This window comes from Prionailurus viverrinus, chromosome A2 (genome assembly GCF_022837055.1).
Source record: "Prionailurus viverrinus isolate Anna chromosome A2, UM_Priviv_1.0, whole genome shotgun sequence".
Taxonomy (NCBI): domain Eukaryota; kingdom Metazoa; phylum Chordata; class Mammalia; order Carnivora; family Felidae; genus Prionailurus; species Prionailurus viverrinus.
Window position 1 is genome coordinate 106,191,012 of NC_062562.1, and position 26,527 is coordinate 106,217,538.

At 38.0% G+C, this 26,527-nt stretch overlaps 1 long non-coding RNA gene across 1 annotated transcript; it reads left to right on the plus strand.

The window, feature by feature from the left end:
- On the plus strand, positions 1-24,441 carry LOC125161084 (uncharacterized). Its single transcript, XR_007150462.1, has 4 exons — positions 1-174; positions 13,743-13,826; positions 15,056-15,176; positions 24,156-24,441. It is a non-coding gene; the product is annotated as an uncharacterized LOC125161084 (long non-coding RNA).
- The last annotated feature ends 2,086 nt before the right edge of the window (positions 24,442-26,527 follow it).

The window sequence follows — 26,527 nt, forward strand, 5'->3', positions numbered from 1 at the left end:
ATTGTGAAAGACTTGTAAGTCATCTGGTATGATTCTGGCACATACATCAAACATTCACTCAAGAAGTATTTGAATGACTGCCTCGTGCTGCCAGGTGTTTGGGATACAGCAGTGAGCAAAACCAGAGATGGGTACTGTTTCTATCTTCTGCACTAGAAAGTAAGCTCCAGCAGGGTAAGGAATTTATCCATTGTTGTATCCTTCACGCTTAAAATGCTACATGGCACGTGCACATACTCACCACTTAAAGGGCAGAGGAAGGACAACAACAGGAGGGGCTGACTGTTGATAGAGTCGTTTGGGAAGATTTTTCTGATCTATCCAAAGAGCTATGGAGAGACTAGAGGGAAAAGCATTTCAGGCAGAGGGCCTTTCCATGCAAAGGCCTTGACTCTGACAATCACTAAATTGAGTTGAGAACTGAGAGTAGACTAGTAGGGTCAGAACTAGTGAGAAAAGGAGAAAATGGCAGGACGTGAAGTTGAAAGATCGGGGTAAGACTTTTTATGTAGTTTGACAACTGTGTTTTAGTGAGACTATTTAGTTTGCTTTTATTTTGTCTTTAACATTTATTTGTTTTTGAGAGACAGAGAGACACGGAGCTTTAGTGGGGGAGGGACAGAGAGAGAGGGAGACACAGAATCCGAAGCAGGCTCCGGGCTCTGAGCTGTCAGCACAGAGTGTGATGCTGGGCTCGAACTCAGGAACTGTGAGATCATGACCTGAGCCAAAGTTGGACACTCAACCCGCTGAACCACCGAGGTGCCCCTTATTCAGTCTTTATATATTTAAATACATATTAGTGTTATCTGTGTTTAAATCCGCCATAATATTTTTCATTTGTTTGACTATTTCTGTTTTTCTAAAATGTCTTTTTCTTTTTTGATTTGTTGAGTATAATTCTTTTTTTTTTTATTAACTTATAAAATTTTCTACTGACCTTTTTTTTGTTGTCATAATTACCACATACATCCTTGATTTAGGGAGGTTGAATATAAATTAGCACTTTTGCCATTTCTACTTTTTGGGCAAATATGAAAAACATAAAGCACTTTTAACTGCATTTACTTCCTTTGTGGTAAAGAGGGTATTAGTGTCATATATTTTATACACATTGGAGATCTTCTAAGACACAATTATTTATTTATTGCCTACGTATTCTTTTTGCTCTCTACTTTTTCTTGAATCCCTTGAGGTATAATCCGGGATAATTTTCCTTCTGCCCGAAGAAACTCTTTTACTATTTTCTCTAGTATGATCCAGTGACAACAAATCCTTCCATATTTGGTTTCTGAAAATACTTATTTTGCTTTTATTTTTAAAGGGTACTTTTACCGTGCATAGAGTTTTAAGTGGGTTTTGTTATTGTTTTCGACACTTGAAAGTATGTCATTTTGTTGTCTTCTTATCAGGAGGTCAGCTGTTAGTATCATTTGTGTGTGCGTGTGTGTGTGTGTGTGTGCGCGCGCTTACATGAGAGTAGTATGTCTTTTATGCTCTGGCCCCTTATAAGATTTTTCTCGGTGTTTTACAATTTGACTATATGTCTAGGGGTGGTTTTATTTGTGTCTCTTTTGGTTGGGATTTATAGTTTCCTCAATTCGTGCCTGTCACATAACACCAACATCTGGTTATCTGTGAGTCTTGTTTGTCTTCCATTTTTTAATTAAATTTTGCCCTATTATATTTTTGTTTATCTTCTGACTACCATACATCGTAAATAAAATTTTAGTGATATTTGAGGCTCTACAGCATGTCATTCTCCAGAAAGAATTTACTTTTGTTGCTGGCAGCTAAGCAAGGGTTCATCTCTCTGGGCTTCTTTTTTCTTTTGGCTCCTTCCCCTAAGTCCCCAGTGTCTCTGCAGCTCTCTTTTCCCTTCAGATAGACTTAAAAACACCAATTGTCTAGCTTTTCTAGTTTCTATTAACTGGTAGCTTGGTCTGAAGGAAATTAAAAGAAATATTCTAAAAGCTCTAGGAACTTATTAAAGAGCTTCAAGGATTTGACATAATCGGATTCCTATTGTTAGGATGATATTTAAAATTATTTATTTTGTCATCCCTTCCCTTAAAATGTCTCTAAAGTTGCCTTTTATCTCCATTTCTACTGTTATCATCCTGATCTAAAGTCTAGTTACTGGCTTGAGTATTGCTTTATCTTACTCTCTCAGTCCCTGAAGGCCATGCAGCAAGCATATCAAGGTTAGATTCTTTTCCCTGAGATCCTGTTTCTTTTATGTCTAGATTTGGAACCTAAAAATAGCTCCAGAATCCTTTTACTTAAGTAGGTAGTTTTAATAGTCACTTTTATAGAAGAGCAAAGTGGCTTAAGGTGGTTAAAGAACTTGTTCAGATGGAGCTACAGGTTGAACGCAGGCTTCTTGAATTTCAGAAGGTAGAGCTATTATTCTGTAACCCAGTTGTATTCTACTCAGACTGTATTTACTCCAAATGTAGCAGCATTTGTCTGTTGCTGCTGCAGAAAAAACTTAGTTAAAATTTAAACAATAAGAAAATGTTAACACTTATCGCTGTTCATGCTCACTGACATCAAAGTTGCTTGGACCGAAACTTCTTTTCAAAGATGTTCAGAGATTTTTTTTCCGAGACATTTAACAATGGCCTATACAATTGTTAATACTATTTTAGAATAGGAATCCTTTCTATTTATATACAAACATTTAATATTATTTCACATACACACACATAACACACACATATATATACACAGATGCATGAGAATTTTAGAAAGCATGAAGATATTAAATTTAGTGCTTTGCTAGGGCCCAGTCGATTAAGCGTCCAACTCTTAGTTTCAGCTCAGGTCATGATCTCACATGTTCATGAGTTGAAGCCCTAAGTTGAGCCCCACCTCGGGCTCTGAGCTGACAGTGCAGACCCTGCTTGGGATTCTCCACCCCTCTCCTCCTGCCCTGCCTTTAGAATAAATAAATGAATGTGTAAAAAAGAAAATAGTACTTGGCAATTTTTATTATATAATCGTATATGTATACACACACACACACACACACACACACACACACATATATATATATATATATATATATTTTTTTTTTTTTAAAGGATCAGAGAAATTTGTTTCCTGGACTACAGATTCTATCTTTAATTTGGTATTTCCTAGGTACTTTGGTATTCTTAATTTTGAGGTATTTTTAGATATATCAAGTGCTTAAATCACTTATTTCCTCATATATTGGGCTACATGTATGTCTATAAGCCTGGGCATAGATTGGGGGGGGGTGTAGGGAGGCAGTGCTTTTGTCATTTTTTCTTAAAATGAAATTGCTAATAACATTCTACTCATTAATCTATGCCCTAATATGTGCCATTTATACTTATTGGATTAAAGTTTCAACTCCGTCTCAAATACATCCTAGATTCTTGATATCATGTGTGTCTAGCTCACATATTTTGAACAATAACTGGATTCCTATATATCCTGGAGTGACTATTTTTAAACCCCTGAATTTGAAATATTAGAATTTCAGATCTGATAGAACAGAAGAAGTTAGAGTGAAATGGCAGCGATGAGTTGTAAAGCTCTCTGAGAGAAGGTATGACATCGTTGTGAAGAGCTTAACTTCTAGAACCAAACTGACTGGGTCCAAATGTTGGTTTTACCATTTATCAACTATGTAACTTTGGATAGGTTACTTAACCTCGTCGGCACAATATTATCAACTATAAAATCAGATGAATAATAATATACTCTTTTAGAGTTGTTGTAAGTATTAAAATAACCGTGAAATGTTAAGTGTTCAGAATCTTGTCCCACCCTTAGTGGGAATTTATTTATTATTATTATTATTATTATTATTATTTTTACCAATAAAATTTTCTCTGAAGTGGCCCAGACATAATTGGGTTTGTATGGAAGATCTTTGCAATCCAGGACATTCTGTCAATTGATGTAGTTTCCAGAGATTCTTCAGCAGTTTGAATGAGCTGTGACTCTGCAATATGATATTGTTTATATCTGTACCAGTTCTGCATGTGGCAATCTGTGGTCTGTATACTAATATGCAAATGTTCATTTAAAACTCAGTGTTACAAGAGGGAAGGGTAGATTCTGACACAAATAAACAGGACATAACTAAAGAGATTTTTCAAGAGGCAGCAATAAAATTCTGCTTCCTGGCTGCAGAGAGGAATGTTCAGGGAGGTCTGATTCCAAAAGAGGACCAACAAGGAGCCTACCACAAGTTCCTCCAGGTTCTGCCTTAATTGAGTTTCTCTGACCCCATTTGTAATTGAAAGTCAGGTGGACAGAGGGCTTCTGGTGTATCCAGCAAGTCACTAATATTTCTAAGTAATACATATTACCACTTTAATTATACAGCTTTGCTGAAATGTTGATGGCCTCAGGTTTCACAGGTGTAGTGTAATGCTAAATTGGCCATGACCACAAACAGGATGTCATTGTCATTCCTTTCAAACTACAGAGCAGTAATCTGGTAATGAGTGAACACCTGGATTCGTACCGCCTTTAACCTAAAAAAAAAAAAAAAAAAAAAAAAAAAAAAAAAAAAAAAAAAGGGAGAGGAATGGCCTGAATCTAGTTTTGTGCTTATGAGAGCTGACCCATGGCTCTCCATCCCTTTACAAGCATTGTATTTGGGTATGTGCCTATGTATGTGTACATTTTTATTTTTTAGAACAGCTCCTTGAGGGAACCATTACTTTTGCCATATTATGTACAGCAACGTGGGTGCTAAATGAATGTTAAGTACTAATAATAACAATACCAGTAATTTACAGGTGAGGCACTGGTTAGTCACCACTTGCTATGTGTTCAATATTTAAACTTGGTTATAAAAATGTATCAGATATTTCTTCTATGAATTTAACTTTTAGCATAATCCCTGGAGTCATTGTTAAGGAAGAGCCTTTTAAATGTTTTTTGTTTTGTTTTGTTTTACTTTTTTTTCCACTTTGTTTATTTTGAGAGGGAAAGAGAGGGAGTGGGAGAGGGGCAGAGATAGAGGGAGACAGAGAATCCCAAGGAGGCTCTGCCTTGTCAGCTTGGAGCCCAACGTGGGGCTCAAACTCACTAAACCTTGAGATCATGACCTGAGTGGAAGCCAAGAGTTGGCTGCTTAACCTACTGGGCCAACAGGCTCTGCTGTTTTGTTTTACTTTCAGTTTTGGAACAATTTTAAACTTGGAGAAAACTTGCAAGAATTGAACTGAAAAAAAAAATGAAAGAAAGGAAGAAAGAAAGAAAGAAAGAAAGAGAAAAAAAGAAAGAAAGAAGGAAGGAAGGAAGGAAGGAAGGAAGGAAGGAAAAGAAAGAAAGAAAAGAAAAGAAAGAAAGAAAGAAAGAAAGAAAGAAAGAAAGAAAGAAGAAAAAAAAATTTAGCCCAGGAACTTCATCCAAGGTTGGCTGATTGTCTCAATAACAGCCTTTATGACATGAGATGCACTCCAGGATCAATTGTGGTACCTGGTTGTCTCATTTATTCTGGAACAATTCCTCCTTTCCTTGATTTTCTTGGCCATATCATTTTGAAGATTATAGGCCAGTTTTTGGAGGCTGTCCCTCAATTAGTGTTTATCCAATGTTTCCTCATAATTATATCCAGGTCATGCATTTTTTTGAACAAAATCTCACAGAACTGGTACTTAGCTTTTTTCCTTGCACCTAATCATATTGCACATGGTGTTAATTTTTTTCATTACTGATGACCTTGACTTTGATCACTTGAATAAGATCATATCTCTGAGGTCTCTTTACTATAAAAGGTATGATTTTTTTTTACATTTTGGAATTAGTAATTATCTGGTAGGGAGAAATTTTGACACTGTAAAATCTTGTTCCTTGGCCCACTTTCGCTGGTTAGTTTTAGTATCCTTGCTAAATAATAGCTAATAATAATAATAATGATAGCTATTGCTATTTCTTGCCTGATTGTTACTATATTGGTTGAGAAATGTTGATTTCTAATTTCTTCATTCCTTCTACAGAGAGGAAATTCCTTTCTTTTCTCCCCATTTGTTTGTCTCTATCTTTGAGGACTCATGAATTCTTTTTTTTTATTCCATGAGCTATAGTTAGGTACTGTCATTATTTATTTTGATGTTCAAATTATCCCAGATTTGACTAGTAGACCCTTCAGTCTGGCTTTTGTGTCCTTTTGACATGTAGCCATCATTCTTACTTTCTGGTACAGTCAGATGATCCAAGCTCATCTTGTTCTTTCTTTATACCAGCCCCAGGACCAGCCATTTCACTAAGAAGCTCTGTTTCTTTTAGTAGAAGGGTACTAAACTAGCCCTAGAAGCTAAGATCAAGATGACTGCAAGGTATGCCCATTGCTGGGATAGATAGATACTCCTGCTTCTAAGCTCCTCTAGTGGAAAAAGGAAATTTATACATATACATACATATACCTCTGTTTCTCTCTCCAGCTTTCTCTTTATATGTGTGTGTGTGTGTGTGTATATGTATATGTATAGACACATATTTATTTATTAATACAAACCGTATTTCCAATTTGTTATTTCCTAACACCACAGAACTCATTATAGGAATTTCCCTGGCTTACGATGGGGTTACTTACTGATAAACCCACCTAAAGTTGAAAATATCATCAGTCAAAAATGCCATGAATATACATAACCTCTTGAACATCGTAGCTTAGCCTAGCCTACCTTATTGTGCTCACAACACTTACAATTAGCCTGCAGTTGGGCAAAATCATCTAACACAAAGTCAATTTTATAACCAAGTGTTGAATATCTCATGGAAGTTGCTGACTACTGTACTAAAAATGACAAGCAGAATGGTTGTCTGGTACACAGTGTTTTTAAGTGTATTAGTTGTTCACCTACGTAATCACAGGGCTGTCTGGCATCATGAGAAGGGATTGTATGGCATATCACTGGCCTGGGAGAAGATCCAAATTCCCAATCTAAAGTGTGGTTTCTACTGAATGGATATTGCTTTTGCACCATCACAAAGCTGAAAAACCATAATCAATTAAACCACTGTAAGTTGGGGGCCATCTGTAGCTTTCCCTCTTTCCATATTTGTACCTTCTTCCTCTGACAGTAAGAAACATGGCTTCCATTATTTCAGTATATATTATTTGCTCAATTCACCTATATGTAGCCAACCTTGCTAAGCTGCCTTCCTGCCCTCTTGGTTCTGCCTAATGGCTTTTTCACTGAACAGTAAAACAGGGACAAAGAGAAGGATAGAGGGAGGTAGGGAGGGAAGAAAGGAAGGAGGAAAGAAGAGAGGCAGGGAGTAACATTTAAAATCTAAACTGAGGGGCACCTGGGTGGCTCAGTCAGTTAAGCATCTGAATTCAGCTCAGGTCATGATCTCACGGTCTGTGAGTTTGAGCCCCGTGTTGGGCTCTGTGCTGACAACTCAGAGCCTGGGGCCTGTTTTGGATTCTGTGTCTCCCTCTCTCTCTGCCCCTCCCCTGCTCATGCTCTCAGTCTCAAAAATAAAAAAAATAAAATAAAATCTAAATTGAAATTTAAAAATAGATTTTTTGCAGATGTTTTATGTTGTAGGTATTACAGAAATAAAATTCTAGGAATTAATTTTATTATTTTTTTAGATTTTGAATGTATATTCTATTATTTTGTCTTCATATATTCATTCACAACATTTAATGGTAAATGATGTTAGCCATACAAAGATGAATGAGACAGAGTCTCCAGAGAACACAGAATTTGATAGAGAAAGCAGACATGTTAACAATCCCTATGGTAGTCTGATAAGGGTTCTAGTAGAGGAATACAAAGAGTTCCAGGAGCATGTAGAAGAGACCATTAGATTTTGAGAGAAGCAGCTGAACGCTTTTCTTGTCCATTGAGAATAGGGATTGATAGGCTAAAAGGTTAATTTCTAATTGGCCTTCTGAATTCTTTTTCTTCATTCTTTGTTCTGCCCTAGTCATTCTGTACAAGGCCAGAGAAGGTTAGACAAGAGGAAGTCTCCCTGAGTGGTCAGTTAGGATAGCTACTGAACCATAGCGAACACAACTGTGCCTTAAAGGTCTGGTGTCCTGATTCTCCCAGTCCTGAAGTTGGGGGACTTTGGCAGATTTTGGTTATAGATTTTACTGCAATGGATCAGAATTTTATTATATTTAATACCATAATTCTTCTGAATCCTATATACTTTTCAGTGATTTTAAAGCCACTATAATAAAATGTATAGTATCACATCATACCAATATTCTAGAATTTTTGTGCAAATCAATTTTGCCATTATGTATAGTTAATGGCCATATAGGTAAATAACTTCAGTCTTTGTTATTATAGTTAAAGGTAAAGTGTCTTTAAAAAATGCTTGTTAAGTCTTTCAACAATCTGGAAATGTAGGTTGGTTTTACCCCTTTCCAATTAAAAGTTATTCATTCCTTCATGGCTTCCAAGGAAGAAAGGTAAGGCACTTAGAGAAACTGGTACAATTTTACATGGTGCAAGTAAAATAAGTAAATCCAGATCAATGAATCTTGACCTCTTTTTTTTGGGGCCTTAAATCATCTTAGAGGTAAATAAACTCCCTGTTCTAATAACAGAGTCTCAGGTTCTAGCTCAGAAAGCCATTGTCCCTTATCAGAACTGACCTTCAAAACTTGAGATGCTCTGTTTTCAAATAAAATCAAATTAAAATAAAAAAAAACAAAATTCTTTGATATTACACAAAAGGCAATGGTAATGTAATAAAGAAAAAACCATTTAAAGCTACCTTTTGCCCTGCATTACAGAAACTGACTACTCTATTATATATTATTATTATATTATATATTATTATTATATTATATATACTCTATATTATATATACTCTATACTCTATATTATATATACTCTATTATATATTATTATTATATTATATATTATTATATTATATATTATTATTATATTGATATATTACATTATATCATATTAATGATATTATATATGCATATTTTACAACAGAAATATATTCCTTAAACTAAGTACTAGCATTAAAACTGCAAGTGTCTGTCTGTATTTGATTTGGAGCATGGATACTGGGTCACATTTTGATAAGGATCTCAGGCCTGTTGAAAGCTGCTTGAAACCCAGGGTGGAGTCTGTGTGACAGGCCCATTATGATTGTGTCTTGGACACAGCCCAATGACACTTTGATTATGACTTACAAGTTCACACAGTTCATAGGTAATTCATATACACTCAAAATGTTGGAGTAGCCAGGCAAGAGACTATTTGCATCTTAGGGGCCCCTAGGTCTGAGTTTGTGACTCATTTCTATGTATCTAGAAACTTTAACAGTCCTCACCTTGGAATCCTGTCTTGGTGGAGGTACAATTAACTTTCATTACTTATTTTGGATTTGGATGGTTTTAAAACCAGAAAGTCACTGGGGTGCCTGGGTGGCTCAGTCGGTTAAGCGTCCGACTTTGGCTCAGGTCACGATCTCGCGGTCTGTGGGTTCGAGCCCCACGTTGGGCTCTGTGCTGACAGCTCAGACCCTGGACCCTGTTTCAGATTCTGCGTCTCCCTCTCTCTCTGACCCTCCCCCATTCATGCTCTGTCTCTTTCTGTCTCAAAAATAAATAAGCGTTAAAACATTTTTTTTAAAAAATAAAATAAAATAAAACCAGAAAGTCACTAAGTCCAGTACAATCATCTTGCATCTTGTTTATTTTTTTTAGAGCTTTCTTTCTATTCCTTTTGATTTTATTCATAACTATGGTAAAAAAAAAAAGGTAAATGTCATGTGAATAGATAAGAATTTTGAAAATGTTTTCAGATCTGTCATAGGAAGATACTCTTCTGAGATTTCCCTTCTGGATTGTGTTAGAGGAATGATAATGATAAAATATTTTCACAATTATTTTATCAAGCATAATCAGCAAATGATAACACTAACCTTATTATACCGAGTCTGAGGAAATAGGTAATAAGTATTATTATTTTGTATTTAGTGATAGAAACATGCAGGCTGACAATAACCAGTGATTTAAAAATAATGATTAAGTTCCATCTAAGCTAGTCATTTGACAAGCATTTACTGAAAGTAGTTGAGAAAGCAGCAGCAGGAGTGATGGCGATAATAAAACATAGCAGGATAGACTTGCCTCTTTCATGTCCGTGGCTCTTGGGCAACATGTATAATTAACAATCCATTGAAACCACCAGAGGAATATCTTGTAACTTAGTTTAGAGAGATTTTGTCCTCAGATTTACTAGCAAATGATATTCTATCATGATCTGGTAACTCACTGTATTCTACCGATTTTAAAATATTAGGGAATATATAGTTAAAAATAGCCAGTCTGAGAGAGAACTCAAGTTGTACCTTTTCTTTTAAACTCTTCCCAGGAACTTCTTGGCATTTTCTCAACTTCTGGGGAATGCCCAGAATGTCTGTCTCTCAGCAGATGAAATGAAGCACCAACAATAGACTCCTATTTTGAAATCCAGCAGTTTCATAAGGCTATTGAAATTATGTTCATTACTAAACTCTGCTGGTATAAATGTTACATAACAAAATTATGACTTACTAGTAAATCATTTCATTTGAACTTTTGTAATGCAAAAATCAAGAAACAACGTATTCTACATTTCTTCCTGCCAATAAATATCTACAGTAAATGTACTTTTAAATTATAGGATCTGCAACCCTATAAATGTCATAATCTTTTTTTTTTTTTTTTTTTTTTTTTTTTAATTTTTTTTTCAACGTGTATTTATTTTTGGGACAGAGAGAGACAGAGCATGAACGGGGGAGGGGCAGAGAGAGAGGGAGACACAGAATCCGAAACAGGCTCCAGGCTCTGAGCCAGCAACCCAGAGCCTGACGCGGGGCTTGAACTCACAGACCGCGAGATCGTGACCTGGCTGAAGTCGGACGCTTAACCGACTGCGCCACCCAGGCGCCCCTAATCTTTAAAGATATAAAATGCTGAGAAATAAAAGTGACCTGAGATGTACCAACTCACAATGAGATGTACCAGATATGACTGCTTAGCAGAAATATGAAAGTCTGGCTAATGATTTGTTGAGAATAAGTTTGTAAAATGTTTTCAAGAAAAACTATGTGTGAAGAACGATTGAAAGTTTTTTAAGAGTTCTCTCTTTTATTTATTTATTTTTAATCTTTATTTATTTTTGAGAGAGAGACAGCATGTGAGCAGGGAAGGAGCAGAGAGAGAGACACACACACAGAATGTGAAGCAGGCTCCAGGCTCTGAGCTGTCAGCACAGAGCCCATCGGCGGGGCTCGAATTCAGGAACTGTGAGATCATGACCTGAGCCGAAGTGGGATGCTCGACCCACTGAGCCATCCAGGCACCCCGAAAGTATTTTTTTTAATATGGTTCCAATTTAATTGAACAACAAGCCACTTCTTAGTACCTTCCTCCTAAAGTGTTATACACACATAGGCACATTTAAGGATATTCTCAACCCTTCTTGGATCATGGCACTTTTAGTGTCTCAGTGATTTTTTCATGCTGGCCCGAGGACAAAAGCAGTATCTAATATTTCTGTTTATTAAGTAAGTAGACCCACGTTTAATAGTATTGTAGTAGTAGTTTGTGTAGTGTTGAACAGATGTTGCTGTGCTCCCCTCAAAATTTAAAAATACTCTGTGACACTGCTGTGTGTTCATAGCAGCCAGCATGGTTTGGGAACTATGGTCTTAGCAGCATTAATTGCAAAACACCGGTAATGACTTAAACGCTCATTAATTGGAGGATGCTTAAACGATAGTGTATCTATGTGACAGAATACTATGTAGGAGTCAAAGAGAATGAAACAGATCTGTGTATATCGGTTTAGAAAGATCTCCAATACATGCCATTAAGTAAAACTTGGAAATTTGTAGGGAAATAACTATGATATATACCATTTAAAACACATACATGTATATACATGTATACGTACACAAACACACAAGAGTGTGTATATATATATATGTATATATATGTATGTATACACACACATATATACATATATACATACATTTTGTGTGTTGTGGGCGACAGACATTTTGTGCTGGTCCCTGACGCTCGCTGCTCTGTTCGCGGTGTTCCCATCCGGTACTGTTCGCCACTCTGAAGTATGCAGTAGATAAGCCCAGGCTTCCCCCTCAATAGCGGTTTCCCTTTTTCCAAAACTGCTCTGTCTGGCTCTCCATATTCCATTCTTTTCTCTCCCCTACAATTTTTAAATAATTAAGACAAAATTTTTAAGGAATTATATTGTGAAGGGAGTAAACTTAAAGCTATGCCCTGTAGGACTTTCTTGATGATAGAAGATCAATCAAAATCTTAAGACCTTACCAAGGAGCCCTCATTTGCAGAGCCTCTGTCTCCAACTCAGTTTTCCTGACCTCAGGTTCATGCATTTCTCTCAAACTGTGTCCTCCTCCTTCTACACTTTCCTGTAAGTGGCGTCTCTTGTATGTCACACAGGCAACTCCAAACCCTGCCTAGTACATGGTCTAGTTCCCTGTGGGTTCCTGCTTCCCTCTATGGTCCATCTCCCTACCTCCCCTGGCATGTTTCCTGTAGGCAGTAACCACCCCCCGCCCTTATCCATGGGGGATATGTTCCACGAGCCCCAGTGGATGCCTGAATCCCTATATACACTATTTTTTTCTAAAAATACATACCAGTGATAAATACCAATGCCTAATTTGTTAAATAGGCATAGTAAAAGACTGTCAATAGTAACCAGTAATAAATTAGAACAATTATAATAATATATTATAATAACAATTGCGTGAATGTGGTCTCTCTCTCTCTCTCTCTCTCAAATTATCTTGCCATACTGTACTCACCCTTCTTGTGATAATGTGTGATGATAAAATGCCTGCACGATGAGGTAAAGTGAAGTGAGTGATGAGGCATGGCAACATTAATGTTAGATCGACCTTTCTGACTGTGTGTTGGAAGGGGAATCCTCTGCTCATCTGCATCTAGACCACTGTGGGCTACAGGTAGCTGAAACCAGGGGTAAGGGGAGGACTACTGTACCAGGTCTCTGGTAGAAGTTGGAAAGTGTTCTCTTGGTCAATTCCGACCATCGCAATTGCTCAACAACGTCGTTTGCACACACACTCTAGCTCCCAGGCACCACACACCTGTTTCTGCTTTAGGGCTTTTGCTACAGCTTATTTCTGACATACTGTCCATATCACATTCTCACAGAGTCCTTTCCCAACCTCTCAGTTTAAGAAGTCTCCCAGGTAGAGTTGTGACATGAAATACAAGAGACAGGACTTAGTTTGAATCTCAGATAAACAATGAATATTTTTTTGTAAAAGTATGTCTCATATGTTGCATGGGACATATTTATTTATACTAAAAATAATGTTATTTATTTGAAATGTAAACTGAACTGTCTCCTGTTTTATTTTTATTTGTGGGGGGGGGCCTGGGCACATGAGTGGGGGAGGGGCAGAGGGAGAGGGAGAGGGAGATAGAATCTTAAGCAGGTGCCACACTCAGCACAAAGCCTGACACAGGGCTCCATCCCAAGACCCCAGGATCATAACCTGAGCCGAAATCAAGAGCCAGACACTTAATTGACTGAGCCACCCAGGTGCCCCTCCTGTGTTTTTATTTGCTAAGCCTGGCAACTCTCCTTCTGGTCATTTTCTGATATAACACCCTGTTGTACTTTTCTCCTGGCACTTACCACTGCATGATATTCTCTTGTTTATTGAATTTTGTTTTTGTGTTTAATGCCTGTCATCCTCCACAGGAATGTAGGGTCCGTGAGAGCAGGAGCCCTTTTTGTCTTACTCCCTATTGTCGTCCCAGAGCCTAGGATGTTGCCTAGCATATAGTAAGTAGTCATTATACTCTGTTTAGGGGATGAACACACGTCTTCCAAAGACAAATGTTAATTATCAAAAGTAGTCCATTTTACACTGCAATATTCCCTACCTATCTTGTACCTTGTATTTTGTGAGGAACCCATCTTTCATGGAGCTCTGTTGTCACATAATTACACATGGGTGCAGTTTATTCCTTACCACTCCTGATTGTGTCCTTCAGAACTGCTAAAATAAGAAAGGAGTCATGTAGTCCAGTTACAGAAAGAAAAGCTTTGAAAAGGCCATTTTTTTTAAATTTTTTTTTTCAACGTTTATTTATTTTTGGGACAGAGAGAGACAGAGCATGAACGGGGGAGGGGCAGAGAGAGAGGGAGACACAGAATCGGAAACAGGCTCCAGGCTCTGAGCCATCAGCCCAGAGCCCGTGAAAAGGCCATTTAAGAAACGAACAAAACTTTATTACATTTAGTGATCTTGATAAAGAGAAAGGAGGTCATGTATTTTACCAGGCATATATATTTTAACGAATTTTTTTAAAACTTTAGTAATAACAATCAAAAATATATCAAAATTAACTCATAGGATATTGTCAACACATTAGGTTGTCCTGGGGTTAACTTTAAATGGTTTTTGGCAAAAATCTCACAATAAAGCCTCTGTTAATATTTTTGAACTTTTTTTGTAGATGTGGTATTATATGAAATTCATAAATTTAAAAAAAAATTAATTTGTTTTTAAGTTAATTGGCTTTCTGTTACTCTAAAGAAAGGTAAACAGTGTTTCTTGTTCATCCTGGTAAATGATGTTTTTTCTGGATATTTGTTTCCGTGGAATACAAATTCTCCGGAATGTGAATCTTATTGATAGAGGATAAAGTTCTATAAGATCTTTTTCACCAAAAGTTTCTATATCTTCTTTGGGTGAATTTGGCTAAGTGATCGTTAGGCAAAACAGTCTGAGCAAAATTCTGAGTTGAGCAATTATGAGGAAAATCTAATCAATATAGACTGATGTTGTGTAATTCAGATCTCTTTTTTTCCTAATTCCAATGTAAGGATCAGGATTTTAAATTACGTAACTGTAAATCAGGCTCTGTTTATTTACTTGAAGTCTAAATTGGTGGTGGTTGGTATGTGTGTGTAGAATCTAAAAATGTACATGAAACCTTTAATAGATTTTAAGTCTCCATTTCATTTGTATGCAATGTATGTATAACATATCAATGTTTTGCTTTCAGCACACAGATCTCTCTTGGACACTGGGGATCAAAGCATCTATCTATCATGATATTCAGAACTCCCCTCCAGTATTAACTAAGGATGTTAGATTTTGCAGCTTCTTTCAGAGCAGTTGCTAAGGTGGGTCAGCATAATTAGAAGGCTTCCCTTCCCCTGTCCCCGAAAGCAACTAGGTTTTGCTTGAGTGAAACAAATAAAAAGCAGGAGGCTGGCCAGAGGTTGTAAAGAGTGGGCAGTGGGCTCCCCCAGAATTCCTCTTGGGTGTATCCTATCTTCTCTTTTGTTTGGTGAGTGTGTGTGTGTGTGTGCACCCATTAGCCGATGAAACCCCCTTCGCGTTGAACTGGGACGGAACTAAGTGAGCAGGGTGTAGCTTTGGAGGGTTCTGAAATCTAAGAACAAGCTTCCTTTCCCACCACTTTATGCTGAGTCAGTTCGCGGCAGAGTGCTCTGCAGGATCTAGAAGTCTTTGTGTTCAGATTATTTTACTAGCTACAAAAGCCACACCCTTGTGCTACACAAACAGAACATTTTGTCCTTCCAGGAGGTCGTACTTTGACCACAGCTCTGGGATTTCAAAGCTGCCTCACAGTGGCTCGCCTATTGTGATGTAAAGTGTTAGGTCAGTGAGAGTCTCCGAGTTATAATGCAGATTTTTACGATTGTGAGCTCTGGGGCTCACGGGCCAGTGGAAGCTTTGAACAACGACCATCACTTAAAAACGCCTCAGAAATCCATGCATTACACTCTCACAAAAGAAAATAGTACAGTGACAGTGAGAAAGAAATGGAATAATGTGTTTTGATTTAGAAAAATCCAGACTTTTATTTTCTAACAACACGTATTCATTTAGAGCAAATACAGCCCCCCCCTCCCCCAACCCCTCCACTCCTTATCTGTGGTTTTGCTTTCTGGGGTTTTAGTTACCCGCAGTCAACCATGATCTGGAAGCAGATGATCCTCCTCCAGACCAGCAGTCAGAAGTATTATCATATCTATATGTCGATAGGAGCCTAACCCTCACAGTGTCCACATCACTCACCTGACTTGTCCCATCACGTAGGCATTTTATCACCTCCCACCATCACAGGAAGGAGGGAGAGTACAGTACCTTAAGATATTGTGAAAAAGAGAGAGAGAGAGAGAGAGATCACATTCACATAACTTTTATTATAGGATATCGTTATACTTGTTCTATTTTATTATTAGTTATTGTTGATCATCTCTTACTGTGGCTAATTTATAGATTAAACTTTATCATAGGTATGTGAGCATAGGAAAATAACATAGTATATAATACAGGGTTTAGTACTATCCATGGTTTCAGGCATCTGCTGGGGGTCTTGGAACATTTACCTGGCAGATAAGAGGGGACTACTGTCCCCATTTAGATTTGTTAGGATAGTAAATTATCCATTGGTCCACACTGGTACCAGCAGGAAAGAAGTGGCTGGAGGGCTGAACTTGGAGGCTAAGCCACACCTGGCAACCTAAATCTCCAGCTTCTTCCTAGCATAGCAGCATTCATTTTCATGAGATCTTAGTCATATCCTTATCTCAAACAAACTCTGTTACAGGCTCCAATGCATTTTACATAATATTATATTTCTAACTCAATACGGTAATAATGAAACTACCTTTACGTGAATGGTGATCACTGCCCTATGCACTGCACTGTACTAAATGCTCCATTTTCTCCTTTAATTCTCAACATAAACTTGTAACTTCTGCTGTAATCCTTTTTTCACTAACAAGAAAGCGGCTTAGGGGTGTTAAATCTTTAGACATGGTCACTCAGTTAATGAGAAGAACTGGGGTTCTAACAAGGCCTGGTAGATTCCAGAGCTCAAGATCATAACTTGCAAGCCCATTAATTGCACGAGACTTTGCACTAAATTAAGGAGGATTTTGAGAGGCAGCCTGGACAAACTGGAAGGCCAGAGGACTTGCTTTGAAGTGTTGCCCTAGGAAGCACATTGGTTTTACTTAGATGGGAAGCCAGTTGTGGGGCCTAACCAGCTTTGTCCCCCAAACCCTTGGCAAAACCATTTCCTCTCCTAATGCTTTGCAACCTTCATAAGATAATGTGGGATATCATTTTTCCTTTAGCCAAGTAGATCTTAGTGAATTCTCCCTTTTCACTATTAGCACCCCTCTTCCTGGAATACACATTCATTACCATCCACCAAACTATATCCTAAACCGTTCTGCAAAGTGAATTTCACACCAAAGTTATTGACATTTTTTCTGAAGTCTCACCCTTAGACCACTCCTGCAAATTTCAGCCATTACAAGAAATATTGTGAAACAACCTACGCCTGGCTTTTTTTCTTAACAAAACCTAATTGTATCTGTCTGAGGCATTTAAAAAATTTTGACGGGCGGGGGGTATGAATGCTCATGTTTTTATTCTTTTATTTTGATACGTGACTTTAATAGCAGCCAAAAAAACTAGTGTGTATGTGTGTGTGTGTGTGTGTGTGTGTGTATACACTTCTTTTGGTAAGTCCTCAAACTGAATACAAATGATTCTAAGAAGTGTTTTTTCATTTCTTTTTCTAAATGTGAGCTGATTTGGTCACTTTTTTTTCTGAAAACACACTCTTCTCATGCCTTCTGTGCCACCACAGTCCTCTGATATTCTTTCTGTCTCATTTGCTGTTCTTCCTTGCTCGTCTTTGCTAGTTTTTTTTTTTTTTCTTGACTCAACTGCTCCATCTTGGAGTACCTTGGATTTGACTTTGATGTCTCTCCTCTGTCTCTTCTCTATCCCTCTCTGACCTTATCCAGCCCCATCCGAATTTAAAAACCCTCTCTACACAGAAGATCTAACATTTCTATCTTCAGTTTTGACATTTCCCCTAGTTCCACATGTCTAGTCCATGACTCCCTCCCTATGTACAATGACAAGATTTGTCACATATACAAAGAAGGACTTTTAATTTTCTCTCAGAATGATTCCTCTCCTAGTCTTGTCCATCTTGGTTATATTTGAACTGCTACATACCATGTTGTTCATGCTATTTCATAGTCTCTTGTTTCTGTATCTCCCCCATCTCTGTCATTCTTTTCTCTCTCTACAGACTAGCTCTTCACTGTGTATTACTTCCCAGTGATGGTGCTGAGGAGAGAGGGACTGGAGCTTCTGAATTCCGACTCCAGCCCTGGCTTTGTAAAGAAAGTCATTTGGATAAGCTCTTGTTAGCTGTCTGTCCTGATCTACAATGGCCAGCATGGGACTGAGGTCATATGCTATCATCAGGCCTCACCTCTAGTTATGAGTAAGGCAGTTTTTCAAAGAAGGGTGTGAGATGGGCATACATCCTGGTAATTGTTTACAATCATACCAGATTTATTTTTATTTTAATTTTTTAAATGTTTATATTTTGAAAGAAAGAGAGACAGAGGACAAGCAAGGGAGGGGCACAGAGAGATGGAGACAGAATCCAAAGCGGTCCCAGGCTGTGAGCCATCAGCACAGAGCCTGATGTGGGGCTCAAACTTAAGAGTGGTGAGATCGATCATGACCTGATCCGAAGTCGGACACTTAACCAACTGAGCCACCCAGGCACCCACAGATTTTCAATAATTTTTACAGTCATGGCCCCCTTGACTTGAATGCTCATGTAAAAATTTAGAAAGAATCACACTTTTATCAGTAATGATTGTAGTCAACAGACTTCTTTTTGTGTTCCAGCATTTCTTCTTTTTCCCTGTTGATCAACAAAGAACTTGGACTGTATGATTTCCCAACCGACCCTAACATAAGCTCTTTCTCAAGTTCAGCCCAGCAAGTTTGTTTCCCTTTATTTCTTTACTGAATGTGCACGCCTAGTTTGGACTCTTTGCCAAGTAGGCCTTTTGGGGGTAATCTGATGTACTAAGAGTAGCAGTGACTAAGTAGCCTTGAATTCAACCAGAGTCTGTTAAAATTGATGTAATTATAACCTTTACAATATGATCTTGAGTAACTGGTGGGGGGCGGGGGAGAGGAAATGCACTACAGGAATTCCCAAAAGAAAAGAAATCTAGTGAGAGAAAAAAAAATACAGCAAATACTCTTAATTTTGACAATTCAAGGGAAGTCTGATGGGTGATACTCACCTTTCTTTAGCCACAATCTTAATCCATACTAAGTCAGTGCATCACAGAAGGAAAAGTTGAATTGTACGCTAAGATATATCTTTCTAAAAAAAAAAGTCACATTCATGCCCGCCCTCAAAAGGGGGAGGAGCTTCTCTCTTCATGAACTAGAGTTATTCATCTTATTTCTTACCTCATCAGTTTCTCAAGAGTAATTTTCAAACGGAAATCTACTAGGCAGTTTTGTTGGGATGGGCCTTCCTTTCTAGCAATGCAGTTATTTCCATTTAATAATTAGATAATTGTTATGGAAATTCCCTCTTAAAAGCATTACTTTAAAAAAAATTGTACAACATTTCTTCTCAAACTTCTTAAAGAATGCGTATGTCACACCAAGAATAAATGATGTGAAATTGCTTTTCCGGGACATTGTTCCATTAGAGTGAAAGTAAAACAGTGTTTTAGTAGCCCTTCGCTTCATAGAATAATCATCATGACTGTCATTGTCATGAACTAATTTTGGTCTATTTGAAGACAGAATTCTCTACATGATAGCTAAATTGTTTTGATTACTTGACATGTCACAATATGAAAAATGGTACCACTGAAATTTCCTCACTTTTCCTCCTTTATTGAATCTGAATTATACACCCAAACTGAGAAAAATCAGTCATTGGATAATGAAGATATTCACACGCAAATGAAAACAGGAGTGTATATATATACAGATATATGTATATATATTTTAAAAAGGGTGAGTTACATAATAGATTTTGTGTTATATAAAATCCATTTATCTTCATGAATGGTGTTGCCACCAGTTTTCAAGCAAACTGATAAAAAAATCTTTGGTAGAGCAGTACAGCCTATGGAGAAGATTCCAGTGGGATCCTTGCTCTGCTTCTTCATTGTTTTCTTCTTATTGGAAAAAAAACAATGAGAACAATCACTGATAAATCTTCCAAATTTCTCCAGAAGGAGAGAATTATAAACTCTTCTCAGAACACTTGCATTGGATAATGAATTCTGTGGTCAGATGAGTTTGGGGACCAGTACTGTATTCCATGATTTTCATAAAATTTCCATGATTTCAGCCACGGTCCAGCCTCTTCTTTAGTGTCACTATACAGCCAACCATCTTAACTGACTGTGCCACCCAGGCGCTCCTCCTAGCCATCTTTATAACATGTTCTCCTGAAGTTCCACAGACAAACTGAACTCAGGATTTTGGGTTTTTTTTTTGTTTTGTTTTGTTTCGTTTTTTGTGTTTTTCTTTTTCTTTATATCTGCTTCCCTACATCCGTTTCCTGCCAGCTATCTTCTTGTCCAAGCCAGAAAACTGATATTCATCCCATATACCTCTCTCTTTGTCATTTCCCTCCCCCCAACCTTGGTCAGTCATCCAGTTCTTTTTATTTCATGCCTTTCTGATCTCACTGACACTTACTCTTTTTCTCTATTGTCCATCAGGCCACTAATCTAGGCTCTCACTTGGAAGGCCTGCATTTTTCTCCTCTTCCTCCAATTCATCCTTCACACTGTTGACACAGATTTCCTACACAGCTCTTGCCCAGCAGGTCCCCTATTTATACTTTTTAAGTGGTTCCCCTTCAGGGTAAATGTCCTCCCTCCACTCTTTCCCCCTCAGATCTTCTGTCTTCTTTTCATGAACCCTGTGTTTCAGAAGTTCCCTAAAATTGATGTTCTCTGTCTTCCCATCACTGACTGAACATACTATTGTGCTGAAAACACACTTCCTATCCTTTTGCGATAGGCCAATTCCTTCTCATTCGAGGCTCAGCTCCTGTGTGATCTTCCCTGATGCTGAATAATGTGCCCCATCCTTATGCTTCCTAAACACCTAGTGCATAACTCTGATATAACACTACAGGGGAATGTGATGGTCTGTGGCTAAAAGAGTATTGCCCCTGGAATCAGACAGATCTGTGTTTGAATCATGGATCTACTATTTATTAAATAAAAACCCAGAAACGTAGTTTAACCTCGACAGATCTCAGCTTTTTATCTGTAATTACTTATATTGATAATACCTGCCAAATGGAGTCCATGTAAGTTTTAAGTGAAACCAAGTGTATAAAAGCATAAAAAAAATAGTGCCTGGTGTAATAGGTAGATATAGTTGGGTCTCCCCCAAAACTGTGGGTGTATCGTGTTCTTAGGATTCTCAGGGCTGGGAATAGAATTGGTCCTTTGAAATTCTGACATCCTGTCAGCATTTGACACTCTTGCCAACTCCCTCCTTCAAAAATACAGTCTCCTATCTTGGGTTTCCTGACATAATTCTCATTTACATTCTCCCTACTGTTCTGGCTACTCTTTTTCCATATATTTTGCTGGGTCATTTCTCACACGAACAACTGTTTCTCTACTCTTAGATTAAATCTCAGAGGCATGTGAATTAAACCGGTGAAAGACAGGTTCATAGAAAAGAAGGCATAAAACTTATTTTTTTTTCAATATTTATTTTTGAGAGAGAGAGAGAGAGAGAGAGAGCACAAGGAGAGGAGGGGTAGAGAGGGAGGGGACCAAGAATCCAAAACAGGCTCCATGCTGACAGCAGAAAGCCTGATGTGAGGCCTGAGCTCACAAACCTTGAGATCATGACCTGAGCTAAAGTCAGATGCTTAACTGACTGAGCCACCCAGGTGCCCCTAAAATCTTATTTTTTATTTTATTAAAAAAATTAAGTTTATTTATTTATCTTGAGAGAGAGAGAGTGGGGGAGAGGCAGAGAGAGAAGGAGAGAGAGAATCCCAAGCAAGCTCCACACTATCAGTGCAGAGTCTGATGGGGGGCTCGAATTCACACACTGTGAGACCATGACCTGAAGCAAAATCAAGAGTCAGATGCTTAATGGACTGAGCCACCCTGGAGCCCCTAAAATCTTATTTTTAATTTTACATACATGGGGACTCCACAGAAAAGAAGTAAAACTTCCCCCGAAGAGTCTTCATGAAGGTTACATAAGGTAATGTGTATAAAGCACTTTGTATTATGAGAGGCACACAGGAAGTTCAAAATAAGTGTTAGTTGTTGCTATGATCCATTACTACTGTCTTCAGCCCGTCAGCCATCCAACATTAGTGATCTTTTAAAAATGCAGATCAGATCAAATCATATTTCTGCTACAAACTCTTCAATGGCTTTGTGACATCTTTAGAAAATTGACCTTTACAAGACTTGTGTGACTATGATCCAGCTAGTTGTAGTTGAAAGTCCCAGCACGATCTTATACTGCTCTTCCTGTTGATTTTTCCCCCCAGAAATTCTGGATTTCTTTCATTACTTATGTATATGGCCCTCTTTTGCAGGCGGGTTTGCACGCTTCTAGTTCTTTCTTCTCTGACATACAGTCCTGGCACTCGCTCCTTCCAAGTCCCTCAGGCTTTGGTTGTTTAGGAAATCCTACTCTTCTTTGAGTTTTGTTTTGTTTTCCATCAGGTCTTAGACGAAAAAAATTAACCAACTTTTTGGAGGTGGGCTTGTTCTTTTGGGTTCCCTTCTTCCTTTTTTGTAGTGTTCCTCACGCTTGTGATTTCTTTCTTTGCCCATTATTCTCATGTTACGCTTTGATGATGGGGAACATCTCTGTCTTCTTCCTGGCTGCACTTCCAGTGTATATGGTGTGGAAGATGCTCAGTAATTCAATATTCACTAAGTGAATGAATATTATGGCCAAAGTGTTGATAATTTCCCGTTGATTTTTTGCGTATTTCTTCTCTCTTAAATCTTAAACCAAAATTTTCTCTAGTCTAATCCAGAGATTAGATTCATGCCATCTAATAACTTTGATTATTAGATGTGTATGAGTATTAAGAACAAGTGAACTATGCTCTAAAAGTCATGAGATTTCTCTCAGAGAAATGTCTACATCTGCAAAATTTTCTTTAGAAAATAAGTTCCCAGGCCTGATACATTTTTGACGTTCAATGAATAAATTATTCATTCAATAAAATTGAGTGTTCTTGATTATAAAAATACTTCTTAATCAGTACAGCATATCAGTATGGTTGTTATTCTGTTTATTATGACAAAACTGCTTTCAGACATATTTTTACCACAAAAGGGGACATTAGGTTTTATATGGATAGGACTAAATATTTCATAAAATGTTTTTTAATTGTGGTCTTTTTCTATTCCTCAATATACTAGTTTATAAATACAGAATTGATTGGTTCTATAAGCTAATGGAAACCGAGGTCTATTGTATTAAAAGTATCGGGACCCCTTAGATTGTTTTACGTCTGGTTCGTTATTCTTTAACAGCAAAGAGCAACTTTAGCGTTTTCTTCCTCCAGACTTGTAGTAGGTCATGAGATTTGCCCATAGCATTACCTTTCATCATTTTATTGCTCATTCTACCTTTTTAAAAAATCTCCTCACTGTCCCACGCAGCTAAGATAAATGGGAGAATAACTCAGTGGAGCTCACCCTTTTAATTAGTCACTCGCTTGGACTCTGAGCAACTAAGCCAGCACCCACATTGCCTCCAAGATTTATAGCCCAGGGTGGTAGCTATAAATAGCCCATTTCTATCTACACTTAAGTTTCAAAAAAAATGGAGTGTTGCTGTAGATAAGGTCAAAAATAAGGTTTAGTGGGGAATATAATTCTGGAAGACAGCTAACCACCGCTAGATAGAAAATATTATAAGGAAAGAAAATTTGAGTCTTAGGTCTTTACTGTTTCTATACTGTCATGAATCTTGATGCCTGCAGCTCTAATATTGTTTACTTCACACAGTCCCTCTGTGCCTCAGATATTAGCTCTTCTCCCAGGACGTATATAGTGAATAGTGATTACGTGTTGCCATCTTGACTGTCTAATGTATGCCATAGGTTGTATTATCTCTAATTCTGTAATCCCATATTTTTTACATGAAGAAACTACATATCAGCATGGCTAAGCAATGTGCCCAGATTCCTCTATATAGTAAGTTAGGGGGTCTGATGTTCAAATCCAGACCTTTCTGACTATAGTCTGTTCATTTTGCAGGGTACCACATTGCTTATCCTCATCATTGCAGAGCAAGACAAGACTGTATCCAGAGGGCTGATCTCATTTTGATGGAAATCACAATGATGGAAAAAATCTTCCATCATTTTTCATATCTCTTGCAACTCCCTGTCCCTTCCCCCCACCAGGTAGCATCCATAGGCTCCTTCTTGGTCCACTCTGTCCACTGCTTATACCTCCCTCCACTTTTGGCAGTTGACCTTCCTTAAAGGCATTGCATTGAGAGACTAAGAGAAAAATTACCAGGTGTACTCACAACTGCAAAGAAAAGACCCCCCCCCCCCCCAACTTCCCGGGACCAGCCAGGGCGTGCCCGGTTGTGGTCTGACCTAAAGGCGGGAACCAATCAAGTTCTGCTGAGTGGTTTGAAAAAAAGGCGGGAACCAATCAAGTTCTGCTGAGTGTTCAAATTTAAATGTCAACCAATAACAGCTCTGTAACCGCAAAAAATCCCTAACTTGTTTGTGCCTGTCTATAAAAGAAGCTGTAAGATCCTCGCTCGAGGCCTCTTAGCCTCACCAATAACGAGTGTGCGGAGGTCGGTGTTCGAACCTGCAATAAACGACCCTTGCCGCTTGGCTTTGACTCTGGACTCTGGTGGTTTGTTCTTGGGGGTCTTTCGAATTTGGGCATATCAGCATCATCAAAATACTTTCCATTAAGAGCTAGGTCTACTTAGAGCTGGGTTTGTTCATAATAAAATGTCAGTTTTTGAACAAAGTACCAAATGAGGGCAGGCCTCAGCTAAAAATATCTATAGAAATCTCACTAATACAAATTTGTTCCTTAAGTGACTTAAAATTAAATAATTTCCCTGAGGGAGTTAATACTTCTTGCCACTGTTTAACTTGAACTGAATGTTTTAGTCAAAAGGTTTTTTTTCCTACCAATAAACTGGGACCAGCTTTCCTGAGTGAGTGTATGGGGGGTGGTGCAGGGTAGCATGAGGAGGAAGGGAAGACAGGCCCGGGTGAAAGAGGATATTCATGAGGTCAATTTTGGATACTGACCTTTCTAGGGAGAGCAGTTCTAGAATAAATGCTATTCGAATTGGAACTGCTAGAGGCTGGCAAAATCTGTTCCTTGTGAGCACAAGGCACAAGGAACATGGTTAGGTCTCAGTCTTGGAAATGAGATATTTCCCCGTGTGGATAAGGGTGGTGCTTGAACTCTGGAAAATTGATATTGTATTCCCACCTTCACCCGTTCATTTCTTCATAGCAAAAGGCTTCTGTCTGAGCATACTTTCTTTCATGCATTCTATGTCCTATATATGTCTTGATGACAAATTACTAGATTGCATGCTACCCACTCAACTTGCCTAAAGAAGTTTCTCGTAAGCATCCTGGGGACTCTCATCAAAGAAATGTGCAGAACATATAACTGGCCTCATGGAACTGGGACATTTGTCAGGAACTGACTCTCCTTTTTTCCCTTTCTGGGGCCACATGGTCTCACTTTTTTTTTTTTTTTTGATGTTTATTTATTTTTGAGAGAGACAGAGGTAGAATGCGAATGGGTTGGAGCAGAGAGAGAGGGAGGCACAGAATCTGAAGCAGACTGCAGGCTCCGAGCTGTCAGCACAGAGCCTGACCCGGGGCTTGAACTCACGAGCTGTGAGATCATGACCTGAGCCGAAGTTGGACGCTCAACCTACTGAGCCATCCAGGTGCCCCTAAAAATTATTTTTATTTTATTTTTTTCCATCATGGTTAGTGTACTCTTTAATCCTCATCCTCTTACCTACAACCATCAATTTGTTCTCTGTAGCTAAGAGTCTGTTTCTTGGTTTGTCTCTCTTTCTGTCTCTTTTTCTTATCTCATTTGTTTTGTCTCTTAAATTCTACTTGTGAGTGAGATCATATGGTACTTGTCTTCCTCTGACTGACTTATTTTGCTCAGTGTTGTACTCTCTAGCTTTATGCATGTTTTTGCAAATTTCAAGGTTTCATTCTTTTTTTATGGCTGAATTGTGTGTATACCTACATATATAAAATCACTTCTTTGTCCATTCATCTATTGATGAACACTTGGGCTATTTCCATATTTTGGCTATTGCAAATAATGCTGAAATAAACATGGGGGCACATCTACCCTTCGAATTAGTGTTTTTGTATTTTTGGAATAAATAACCAAAAGTGTGATCCTGGGTCATAGAGTAGTTCTATTTTTAATTGTTTGAAGAACTTTCATACTGTTTTTCACAGTGGCTGCATCAATTTATGTTCTTACCAACAGTGCATGAGTTTCCTTTTTCTCCACATCCTCACCATTGTGTTGTTTCTTGTGTTTTTTATTTTAGCCATTCTGAGAGGTGTGCAGTGATATCTCATTGTAGTTTTCATTTAATT